Source organism: Danio rerio, chromosome 2 (assembly GCF_052040795.2).
Source record: "Danio rerio strain M-AB ecotype USA chromosome 2, GRCz13ab, whole genome shotgun sequence".
Taxonomy (NCBI): Eukaryota; Metazoa; Chordata; class Actinopteri; order Cypriniformes; family Danionidae; genus Danio; species Danio rerio.
The window spans coordinates 17,307,341-17,319,518 of record NC_141022.1 but is presented as its reverse complement, the minus strand read 5'-3'; the positions used below and the strand labels follow the sequence as shown (position 1 = coordinate 17,319,518).

General features: G+C 46.0%; 1 protein-coding gene and 1 pseudogene across 1 annotated transcript in view; both read right to left on the bottom strand.

The window, feature by feature from the left end:
• LOC147846296 (uncharacterized) overlaps positions 1 to 12,178 on the bottom strand; it is a 58,594-nt gene that overhangs the window by 33,194 nt on the left and 13,222 nt on the right. The gene's annotated exons all lie outside the window — the stretch shown is intronic.
• LOC141379443 (U2 spliceosomal RNA) lies at positions 3,633 to 3,809 on the bottom strand (annotated as a pseudogene).

Below are 12,178 nucleotides of genomic sequence, written 5' to 3'. Positions count from 1 at the left end.
GTTACAGTAACTCTTAAAATGCTTGCTATTCTTGGGTTACAGTTCCGTAGTGTCGCTTGGAGAATCTCACGCTCTGTCATGGAAGGTTTCAGTCTCAGACATAATGCTCTGTACTGGTAGGCAAATGTTCGAATACTTTCATCAACCCCTTGTTTCCTTTCTCTGATCCTTCTTTCCACTTCAACATCATGATCATCTGCTAAGAAAGATTGAAGAAAAACAGACTTGAATTGTGTCCATGTTCTTACCCTCTTCTTCTCGGCTACCCACCAGTCTTTAGCTGTGTGTGTGTCAATACAGAAGGAAGCATGGATATGATCTCAGAGTCATTTAAAGGTTGTACAGCCAGATATTCATCACATCGTTCCAGGTATGTAATAGGGTCTTCCCCATCTAAACTCCCAAATTTTGGAAACTCTAGCTTGATAGGAGTCTTAAAATGTACAGGACGACAAGATCCATGGTCTAATATGGTGTGGCTGAAGTGTGGAGTAGACGTTGCACCCCCAGAAGGCTGGATTAATGATTTCAATTGTCCATCTCTCCGTTTCAGGCAATCCATAATTGCTTGCCCCAACTCTTGAACCTTTGTTTCTAAAGTATCTTTCACTTGGGTACACTCCTTCTTTCACATGGTAGATAACGAATTCTCGAGCTGTTGTACATCTATGGGGTGATCTTGGTACTGTTTTAGCATGTGCTGGACCTGACTCTCAATGACAGCAATCCTATTACTTTGTTCATTCAGCTGATGCTGAATGTCTTTAAAACGAACATCAGAGGAATTTTCAAATGCTTCAACTCTACTTTCAACTTTATGCATTCTTGTGGCCATAATCATTGTTAACAAGCTATCATCATCTTCAATTGTAGGAGGTGGAGGAGGTAACAAAGAATCATCAAAATCCCCTTCTTCTTGTTCACCAATTTCAGGTTCATTTTCCAAGTACAAGCTAGCGAGAGAATGAATAAGGTCTTGAATAGGCTCTCGATGAGTAGTGAAAGGCTCTGAAAAATAATCAGTTAACAAAGAATCATCACCCTCTGTCTCTTTAGCCAAGGCAGCCATTTTGAAGCTACTAAAGCTCTTCAAATAATGTCAACTTTAGAATGATGAAATAGAGTGTAATGTTAGGACTTTTGAAATTATGGCCTCATAGACACATTAACAAAAACATGACTCAAAGAAAGCAGAATGTATCTCTCAAGAATTCAATCAAATTTTGTCTTTTGTTCGGGCGCCAAATATGTAACAACTACTTTTTTTTTTGAAGCTACATTAAAGAAATTGAGAGACCACAAAACAACTTTCAAAGATTCATGTGTATTTAGAATAAATGTATATGACAGCAGGTATGAATAATTATTGTTACACACTGGGGATATGAAATGATCAGCAGTCAACTCATTAATGATCACTATTAGACAGAAATAAGCATTCGATAAGTGTCTTTCTCATTGAATCCAGTATTTATAGCAATCCAAAAAAGATACCAACAGTCCTTAAGTGAATCACATGAAAGATCAAGTTCAGCAAACAGTTCATCAATGGCTGGCCACGGAATCAGTAGGAAAGTGGATGGAAAAAGTCTGTGGATATGAGGATGGATTGTCCAGGTCCTGTTTTGATGACTTAAAGTGGATACCAAAAAACCCTATCTGAGATATAAGAACAAAAATGTTCCTCAAATAAGGGCAACAAACAACAGCGCAGTGAAGAAGCCTTTCCATGTGCTAGGCACCATACTTCATACCTACTGCTTCTTCTCTACCTCCTTTTAAGCAGATTGGAGACTTACTACCTAGATCGCCCTCTAATGGGTGAGATAGCTACTACAGGTAGAATTTTCAAATAGTAACAGGAAAACTGTTACAACCAAGCATGTGGGGCTGCAAGTCTTCTAAAAGTTCATATCTCTCGTTTTTATCAGTGTGTCCGTATATATTTAAAACATTAAAATCTCTTCCTAAAAAAGTCAGTGTTACTAAAAAAGCCCGCCCATCTCTCACCACAGTGGTACCCTTCACCAGAATGTTGGGATTGTTTATTAAAATTGCGACCCCATCATTTTTGTTTTGGTTCGATCCGCTCCATAGGGAGGGACCTGGGGTCCACACGTCTTCCCACTTTCTGTAATTAGAGATAAAAGGTAAGGCACATTCTTGTAATAAAAACACATCAGACTTTAAGAGTTTTAAAAAAGATAAAACGCTTTGTGCTCGAATGGGGCTCCTCACACTTCTCACATTAATAGTGGAAATAGTAAGGGCCATGAGCAGATGAAAAAGGGATATGAACATTTAAAAGAGTTACAGTTAGTTTACAAAGATATCAATGGTTTTAAAAACAAGATAAAAATCAGGTTATGTCTTGTTGCATCTGCTCTTCACCTATCCCAACAGGTGTTGGGTCAGGGGAGGAGATGCTAACCACTTCAGAAGCCACAGAGAAGACCTCTTGTAGCTCCTTCGGTGATGATGATCTTAGCTTTACATGCAGAAATGAAACTCCATTTGGAGAACCTAAGGGCCATGAGCGGTCTAGATCTTCCGATTTGGAACTATCTAGCCGCTCTGAAGCCCTTAGTCTTTTCTCCTCCATTTCCAGAGGAGATCTCGCAGCCCGTTTCTGCATCTGAGCATAAGGAAGTGAACACTGAGTTTCACTTTGACTAGCGTCAACACTTGCCTCAGAGACGGTGAGGAGAGAGGAAGCCGTTTCCTCCTCCTCATTGGCTGTTACATTTTGTGTCACACTTTGTTGGGGAGGGGCTTCCTCCCTCTGTTCAAATAAAATGGGTGACTCCGCCCCTATGGCCGCCCCATTTCCTTCTTCCTGGCCGGTTCCTGTGGCTGGCAGGGAATTTCCCGCCAAAACCACAGGGACCGCCTCCTCCCTTTGTTCAACCATGCTTGCTTGTGGGGCGGCCATTTTGTTGTTTTTCAGCTTGTTGGCAAAGCTTTTTGGGCAATCTCTGAAGAGATGGTTTTCTTCTCCACACAGATTGCACCGCCTGCCATTGGTGCACTGCTCAAAACTGTGACCAACTTCTCTGCACTTCCCACAGATTAACTCCTGGCATGCTTCAGCGAGATGCCCATTCTTCCCACACTTTCTGCACAATTTGGGCATCCCCTGATAATGAATGTAGCCCCTGTTCTCTCCAAGCACAATCATTGAGGGCAGATGTCTCAGGCCCTGGTAGCCCCCGGCATCTTCCCATTGTTTAATGGGAATTCGCCAGGAGCAATTCCAGATGCCATCCTCATCTAGCACCTTGACTGGCTGGCCTCGAACAGTGCAATATCTGCCCAGCCACACACAAATGTCATCTCCAGTAACTGTTTCATTAAACATTCTGACAATCACAGTTTTAAGTGTGTTGTCAGAAAGTTTTTCCACAGTAAACATGGAAAACTGGATCTTAACCGCATCAAACCTTTGCCAGAAGTCATTTAATAGGGAAGCAGCTCTAAAACTATAATCAAATCCTTTTCCTAGAGGCAGAGTCACTATACAATTCAGGTCTTCAAGGCTAAAATTTAAGGTTTTTTGTATCAGCTTCCTGGAGAAGTCCAGTCTGGACATCTCCAGGAGCTTACCATTTTTTTCTTTTAATAAAAAGCGTACGCTGTGGTGCCTCCTCACGCCGGCACGAGCAGCCGACATGGTGGAGGCACCAACAGCTTAAAACACACTAAAACACTAAAACCACAATAAATAGCCAATAAATACTTAAAACGTCTTACCTTAAAAAGTGCAAGAATAGATACTACACTTGATCTTAGCCAAAAGGCCGAGAAGCGATACCCACAAACTGTCAGCAGTAGGAGCCGCAATCTACGCCACAAATAATACAATGTCGGCAAGCATAACAGGTACTATTTTTTAACCCTTAAACCTCCAGCACATTTGCTGACAGACAGACAGACAGACAGACAGACAGACAGACAGACATAACATTTTAGGCTTAACTAAGAGCCGTTGGTGACCAAAAACAAACTCCAAGCTTGAATACGGCAAAGAGACGTGACTATGGGCCGCTGGTGCCCAATGAGGGTACTTGAAAAGCCCCTGTTTGAGAGACTTTTCCGACCAAGTCAGTGTAGTTGCCATCCCCCCTTCAGAAGTCCAGACCAGGATTTTGTCTGGGCCGGCCTCGGAGATCAACCTGTCTTCCTTTACCTGCTTGAGCCTTGGGAAAAGACTTCCAGGGCGTTTCTTCCATGCCCGTATGAGCCACCACAATCAGCGGGAATCAGTGACTCTTTTTTGGGGCAGCTCCAGCTCTAAAGGAACCCCTGGAAAGGACTTGCATGGCATTTCTTCCATGCCCGCGTGAGCCACCACATCAGTCACTCCTTCTGGGGCAGCTTGAGCTCTTGAAGGAGCCCAAGAAAAGACCTCCAGGGCATTTCTTCCAATCCCAAACGAGCTGCCCCAACTAGCAGGAATCAGTCACTCTTTGTGGGGTAGCGTCAGCTACTTAAGGGACCATTGGGAAGGACCTCCAGGGTGATTCTTTCATGCCCACTTGAGCCACCACAATCAGCGGGAATCAGTCACTCTTTTTGGGGCAGCTTCAGCTCTAAAGGGAACCCTGGGAAAGACCTCTAGAGGGTTTCTTGCATGCCCGAACGAGCTGCCAGCAATTGGCAGGAACCAGCCACTCTTTCCGAGGGCAGCTTCAGCTCTAAAGGGAACCCTGGAAAAAGACTTCCAGGGGGCTTCTTGAACGCCCACGCGAGCAGCCAGCTCCTGGCAGGGATCAGTCACTCTTTCTGGGACAGCTTGAGCTCTTGAAGTAGCCCAAGAAAAGACCTCCAGGGTGTTTCTTCCATGCCCACTTGAGCCACCACAGTCGGCGGGGAATCAGTCACTCTTTCCGGGGGCGGCTTCAGCTCAAAAGGGACCCCTGGGAAAGACTTCCAGAGGGTTTCTTGAATGCCCTAACGAGCTGCCAGCAACTTGCAGGAATATGTCACTCTTTCCGGGGCAGCTTGATTTCTTGAAGGAGCCCAAGAGAATACCTCCAGGGCATTTCTTCCATGCCCAAACGAGCTGCCAGCAATTGGCAGGAATCAGTCGCTCTTTCCGGGGCAGCTTGAGCTCTTGAAGGACCCCAAGAAAAGACCTCCAGGGCATTTCTTCCATGCCCAAAGGAGCTGCCCCAACTAGCAGGAATCAGTCACTCTTTCCGGGGGCAGCCTCAGCTACTTAAGGGACCCCTGGGAAGGACCTCCAGGGTGATTCTTCCATGCCCACTTGAGCCACCACAGTCAGCGGGGAAGGAGTCACTCTGTCTGGGGCAGCTTCAGCTCTAAAGGGACCCCTGGGTAAGACTTGTGGAGGGTTTCTTGAATGCCAAAACGAGCTGCCAGCAACTGGCAGGAATCAGTCACTCTTTCTGGGGCAGCTTGAGCTCTTGAAGGACCCCAAGAACAAGACCTCCAGGGCGTTTCTTCCAAGCCCAAACGAGCTGCCACAATAGGCGGGAATCAGTCACTCTTTCTGGGGCAGCTAGACCTCTGGAAGGGCCCCAAGAACAGACCTCCAGGGCGTTTCTTCCATGCCCAAACGTGCTGCCCCAGCTAGCAGGAATCAGTCACCCTGTCTGGGGCAGCTTCAGCTGCCCAAGGGACCATTGGGAAGGACGTCCAGGGTGATTCTTCCATGCCCACTTGAGCCACCACAGTCAGCGGGGAAGGAGTCACTCTGTCTGGGGCAGCTTCAGCTCTAAAGGGACCCCTGGGTAAGACTTGTGGAGGGTTTCTTGAATGCCAAAACGAGCTGCCAGCAACTGGCAGGAATCAGTCACTCTTTCTGGGGCAGCTTGAGCTCTTGAAGGACCCCAAGAACAAGACCTCCAGGGCGTTTCTTCCATGCCCAATTGAGCTGCCACAATAAGCGGGAGTCAGTCACTCTTTCCGGGGCAGCTTGAGCTCTTGAAGGACCCCAAGAAAATACCTCCAGGGCATTTCTTCCATGCCCAAAGGAGCTGCCCCATCTAGCAGGAATCAGTCACTCTTTCTGGGGCAGCCTCAGCTACTTAAGGGACCCCTGGGAAGGACCTCCAGGGTGATTCTTCCATGCCCACTTGAGCCACCACAGTCAGCGGGGAAGGAGTCACTCTTTCTGGGGCAGCTTCAGCTCTAAAGGGACCCCTGGGTAAGACTTGTGGAGGGTTTCTTGAATGCCAAAACGAGCTGCCAGCAACTGGCAGGAATCAGTCACTCTTTCTGGGGCAGCTTGAGCTCTTGAAGGACCCCAAGAACAAGACCTCCAGGGCGTTTCTTCCAAGCCCAAACGAGCTGCCACAATAGGCGGGAATCAGTCACTCTTTCTGGGGCAGCTAGACCTCTGGAAGGGCCCCAAGAACAGACCTCCAGGGCGTTTCTTCCATGCCCAAACGTGCTGCCCCAACTAGCAGGAATCAGTCACCCTGTCTGGGGCAGCTTCAGCTGCCCAAGGGACCATTGGGAAGGACGTCCAGGGTGATTCTTCCATGCCCACTTGAGCCACCACAGTCAGCGGGGAAGGAGTCACTCTTTCTGGGGCAGCTTCAGCTCTAAAGGGACCCCTGGGTAAGACTTGTGGAGGGTTTCTTGAATGCCAAAACGAGCTGCCAGCAACTGGCAGGAATCAGTCACTCTTTCTGGGGCAGCTAGACCTCTGGAAGGGCCCCAAGAACAGACCTCCAGGGCGTTTCTTCCATGCCCAAACGTGCTGCCCCAACTAGCAGGAATCAGTCACCCTGTCTGGGGCAGCTTCAGCTGCCCAAGGGACCATTGGGAAGGACGTCCAGGGTGATTCTTCCATGCCCACTTGAGCCACCACAGTCAGCGGGGAAGGAGTCACTCTTTCTGGGGCAGCTTCAGCTCTAAAGGGACCCCTGGGTAAGACTTGTGGAGGGTTTCTTGAATGCCAAAACGAGCTGCCAGCAACTGGCAGGAATCAGTCACTCTTTCTGGGGCAGCTAGACCTCTGGAAGGGCCCCAAGAACAGACCTCCAGGGCGTTTCTTCCATGCCCAAACGTGCTGCCCCAACTAGCAGGAATCAGTCACCCTGTCTGGGGCAGCTTCAGCTGCCCAAGGGACCATTGGGAACGACGTCCAGGGTGATTCTTCCATGCCCACTTGAGCCACCACAGTCAGCGGGGAAGGAGTCACTCTTTCTGGGGCAGCTTCAGCTCTAAAGGGACCCCTGGGTAAGACTTGTGGAGGGTTTCTTGAATGCCAAAACGAGCTGCCAGCAACTGGCAGGAATCAGTCACTCTTTCTGGGGCAGCTAGACCTCTGGAAGGGCCCCAAGAACAGACCTCCAGGGCGTTTCTTCCATGCCCAAACGTGCTGCCCCAACTAGCAGGAATCAGTCACTCTGTCTGGGGCAGCTTCAGCTGCCCAAGGGACCATTGGGAAGGACGTCCAGGGTGATTCTTCCATGCCCACTTGAGCCACCACAGTCAGCGGGGAAGGAGTCACTCTTTCTGGGGCAGCTTCAGCTCTAAAGGGACCCCTGGGTAAGACTTGTGGAGGGTTTCTTGAATGCCAAAACGAGCTGCCAGCAACTGGCAGGAATCAGTCACTCTTTCTGGGGCAGCTTGAGCTCTTGAAGGACCCCAAGAACAAGACCTCCAGGGCGTTTCTTCCATGCCCAATTGAGCTGCCACAATAAGCGGGAGTCAGTCACCCTGTCTGGGGCAGCTTCAGCTCCAAAGGGACCCCTGGGTAAGACTTATGGAGGGTTTCTTGTCACGAGCAGCCGACATGGTGGAGGCACCAACAGCTTAAAACACACTAAAACCACAATAAATAGCCAATAAATACTTAAAACGTCTTACCTTAAAAAGTGCAATTCCTTTACCTCTCAAGGGTTGAGAGCTCACAACACAGGAGTAATTGTGAGCCAGGAAACCTCCAAGAGGCGATCGCTGTCACTGCCCGCGAGGTAAGCCCAAGTATAATACTGATAAGAACAGATTTTTTCTTTCGAAAAAAAATTTATTGACAGCGTTTCCCATTTGTTTCTTACATCACAATAATTATTAAACACATATCTCTTCACTTAGCCTCATTTGAGTACTTAACAGTAAATAAATAAAAATGAATAAATATATACATAAATAAATAAATAAATACATGCAAAAGTACTTTAAATGAACATAAAATTTCAAGTGTTTTTTGTATAGAGGACATGTTTTTTAAAAAGGCAAACAAATGAAAGACTAAAAAACACAAGCTGTTCAATAAAACTTAAAACGGGTCTAAAAAAGAATCACGGTCTAGTCACCATTTTAACAACGCAGGACTTAGTAAAATGAATTGAAACATAAAACACACATTAAAAAAACATTTCAATACACATTAAAAGACATTTGGCACTTAATAAAAACACTTTAAAATCAGGGTTTGTGGAGGAAATAAAAGTGTATGTTGTGCGAAAGTCTTTTGTGTGTGCGTGTGTTATGTAAAAAAAAGTCCTCGGCATAGATGTTGATAAAAAAAAAGTGATAAAAACCAGTCCGATAAAAAATGCATGAAAAGCGATAGAAACGATAAGAAGATAAAATCATTTCTTTGTCCAGGATCGAGGGTGAGTCATACCAAAAGAGTCCATTCACATCAACTCTCCAGGACGGTCACAGCCCCTGTGTTTCAAGGGCATAGCGGAGATCCCCCTCCTCTGGCCTGCTGGCCCGCTGTTGCCGTAGCCAGAGTGGTGAGGGTGCATCTACGGGCGGCCAGGTACGGTGGCGGCCGGGACCTCCTCCGTGCGACCCCGGCCCCCTTGGCCTCTTGTCAAGGTCCGGTACCCCTGTAGCGTGGTTGTAATCAGTCCCTTTGTCCCTTGCAGGGGTACCGTGACCTGCTTCCCCACCAGCAGGTTTCTTGTGACCCAGATGGCATCCTTGATGGCGGTCAGGGTGAGCCAGAGCGATGTAAAGTCCTGTTTTGTCATGTCTTTCACGCCCTGGCCCACCCCATGGATGATAAGGTGGTAGTCCATCTGGGCCCTCCCCGCCGGCAAGTACTGATGAAACAGGGGGCCGGTCCTGGCCCACAGGTCCCGCGCAGCGCCGCACTCCCAGAGCAGGTGCCGCACGGTCTCTGGGCATCCACACCCAGGCCGTGGGCAGACGGGGTTTCTGGCCATGCCTCTGGAGTGCATAACCGCCCTGACCGGGAGGATCTCATGTGCCACCATCCACAACAGGTCCTTGTGTCCGTTCTGGAGAGCTGGGTGGGCCGCGTTCCTCCACACTTGTTGGGCCTCACATAATGTGAGGCCCGGGACCCGACTCACCGTCTCTCGATCCTGCACAAGAGAAATGAGAGCCTTGTGGTTAGTTAAAATGGTGACATCGTTAGTCTCTAAAACATACTTCTTTAAAAATTTCTTTATAAAATCATACTCCCTAGGTAAATTAAAAGACACTGGGTACTTAAGGTCCACTGCTAAAACTTTCAGGGTTCTCAGGTAGGACCCCATCCAGAAGCGAGTCATGGCAGCCGTCTTGTTTTCTCTGGATGGGGTCAACGCTTAACTAAAATGCAGGGCGGTGAAGCGGCTGCCTAAAAACAGGTGGGGATCCGGGAGGCCTTTACCACCATGTTCGGGCTTTTTCTTTAACTCTGTTCTTCTTAGGCGCTCCCACTTGGATCCCCACAGGAAATAAAACACCGCCCTTTCCAACTTCCTGATAAAACGTCTTGGTGGACTAAAAACAGAAGAAACAAGTAAAATGAGTGGTAAAATTATGGATTTAAAAATCAAAATTTTACCCTCCATTGTTAATTTTCGTAACCCCCAGAATCCCAACTTTTGGTTTACCTTTGTTAAAATGTCGTTCCAATTTTGCCCTCCCCCACCCTCTTTGTCAAATTTTACCCCTAAAATTTTAAAATCATTTTCCTTAAAAGTCAGCTCTAGTCCCTCTGTGACGACGTTACCCCACGGCCCGAAGAGCTGGGCCTCGGACTTTTTTCGGTTTAATCTGGCTCCCGAGGCCCGACCGTAGAAATCGGTCAAATCCATAGCTCTTCGGGCCGAGGTGAGGTCTGTCGTTAAAAGGGTAACGTCGTCCATATATAAAACACAAGATGCTGTTAAACCCCCCGGAATTTTAAAACCTGTAATCCATTTATCCCTTCTCAAGAGCTGTGCCAGTGGTTCAATACAAACCACATACAGGAGTGGGGATAACGGACACCCTTGACGGACGCCACTGCAGATATTTACTGCTTTTGTTAAATGCCCATTTACAATGATTTTACTGACAAGGTTGTTGTACAGCAGTCCCACCCATGCTAAAAATCTTCCCGGGAACCCCATTTTTTCCAGTACTTGTAACAAGTACTGGTGCGAGACTCTGTCAAATGCTTTTTCAAAATCTAAATTTACCACGGCTAGACGAATGTTTCTGTCTCTCGCGTAACAGATGGCATCTCGGATCAGCAATAGGCTGTCCGTGATCTTCCTCCCGGGCACAGCACAGGCTTGATCCGGGTGGATTACATCCTCTAAAACTGTCGACATCCTTGTCGCTAAAATCTTTGTAAAAAATTTATAATCAGTGTTTAAAAGAGTAATTGGTCGCCAATTTTTTAAAATTGTCTTGTCATCTTTTTTAAAAAGCAGAGAAACTATTCCTAATCTAAAATCCGCAGGTAGTTTGTTAAAATTTTCGAATTCATTAAAAACAGTCAGTAAAACCCCAGCTAAAATGTCCCAGAAACATTGATAAAACTCCAGGGGAAGACAGTCCATTCCTGGAGACTTCCCCTTTTTAAAACTTTTAAGAGCTTTATCTAAATCTTCTTTCTTAAAATCTTGGGTTAAAACTGAATGTTTTTCTTTTTGTACTTTTTTGTCTAAAAAATTTAAAACCTCATTTAAAGCGTCCTCGTGTACTATTTTTTTCCCATATAAGTTTTCGTAAAACTTTTCGACTTCTTTTAAAACCCCCTCTGTGGTATTTAAAATAGTCCCCTCGTCGTTTTTTATCTTTGATATCCCCCCTCCCTTTGTGATTATTTTTTTTAAAAAATATCTTGTACACTTTTCATTTTCTTCAATTTTTTTCTCTTTTGCTCTTAAAATCACTCCCCTGCTATTTTCCTCTGCTAAAACCAACATCTCTTTTTTAACTTCTTTAATTTCGTTGTTAAAATCAAAGCCCATGTTTAAAAGGTTAAAATATCTCTGTAGGCGTTTTTGCAGCCCCATCATGCGTCTCTTTTCCCTATTCTTTTTTTCCCTACCTATCCTTTTAAAAAAAGGTTTTGTGCGTCCTTTTACCATTTCCCACCACTGTGCTTGTGTATCATAAAAGTCCTGGAGGGTCAGCCATTGGCTGAACTGCTCTCTGTATTCCCTCACCACTTTCTCATCTTTTAACAGAGAGCAGTTCAGCTTCCACAGCCCTCCACCTACCGTCACACCCAGGGGCAGTGAAAGCGTGCAAGACAGCATTAAGTGATCGGAAAAGAAGAGGGGGGTTAATTTCGCATCGGTTGGCGGGTAGTCACGTGTGAACATGTAATCGATTCGAGAGGCTCTGGTACCATCACCACTGAACCAGGTGAAGCCCTCCTCTCTCTGATGCATAGCTTTAAAACAGTCCACTAATTTAAAATCTTTAACTAAACCCTGCAATAAAACCGATGTCTTATCTACTTTAAAATCATCTGCCCTTCTTCTGTCTTTTTGAGTTAAAACACAGTTAAAATCACCTGCTAAAATGAAGGGCACCCTACCTAGCATGTGGGGCTGTATGTCTTCTAAAAGCTCAAATCTTTTGTTTTTGTCCGTAAAACCATAAAAATTTAGAACATTAAAATCCCTATCTAAAACAGTCAAATTAGCTAAAATAGCCCGCCCATCTCTCACCACCGTGCTTCCCTTCACCAAGATGTTTGGATTGTTGATTAAAATGGCCACCCCGTCATTTTTATTAAAATTTGAGCCACTCCATATGGAGGGTCCGGGGGTCCATAAATCCTTCCACTTTTTATAATTTTTTAAAAAGGGTAAAGCACATTCTTGTAATAAAAAGACGTCTGTTTTAAAAGTTTTTAAAAGGGAAAATATGCTCTGTGCTCTTACTAGGGACTTCACACTTCTCACATTTATAGTGGAGAAGGTGATATCCATGAGCACTATATTTTAAAGACATG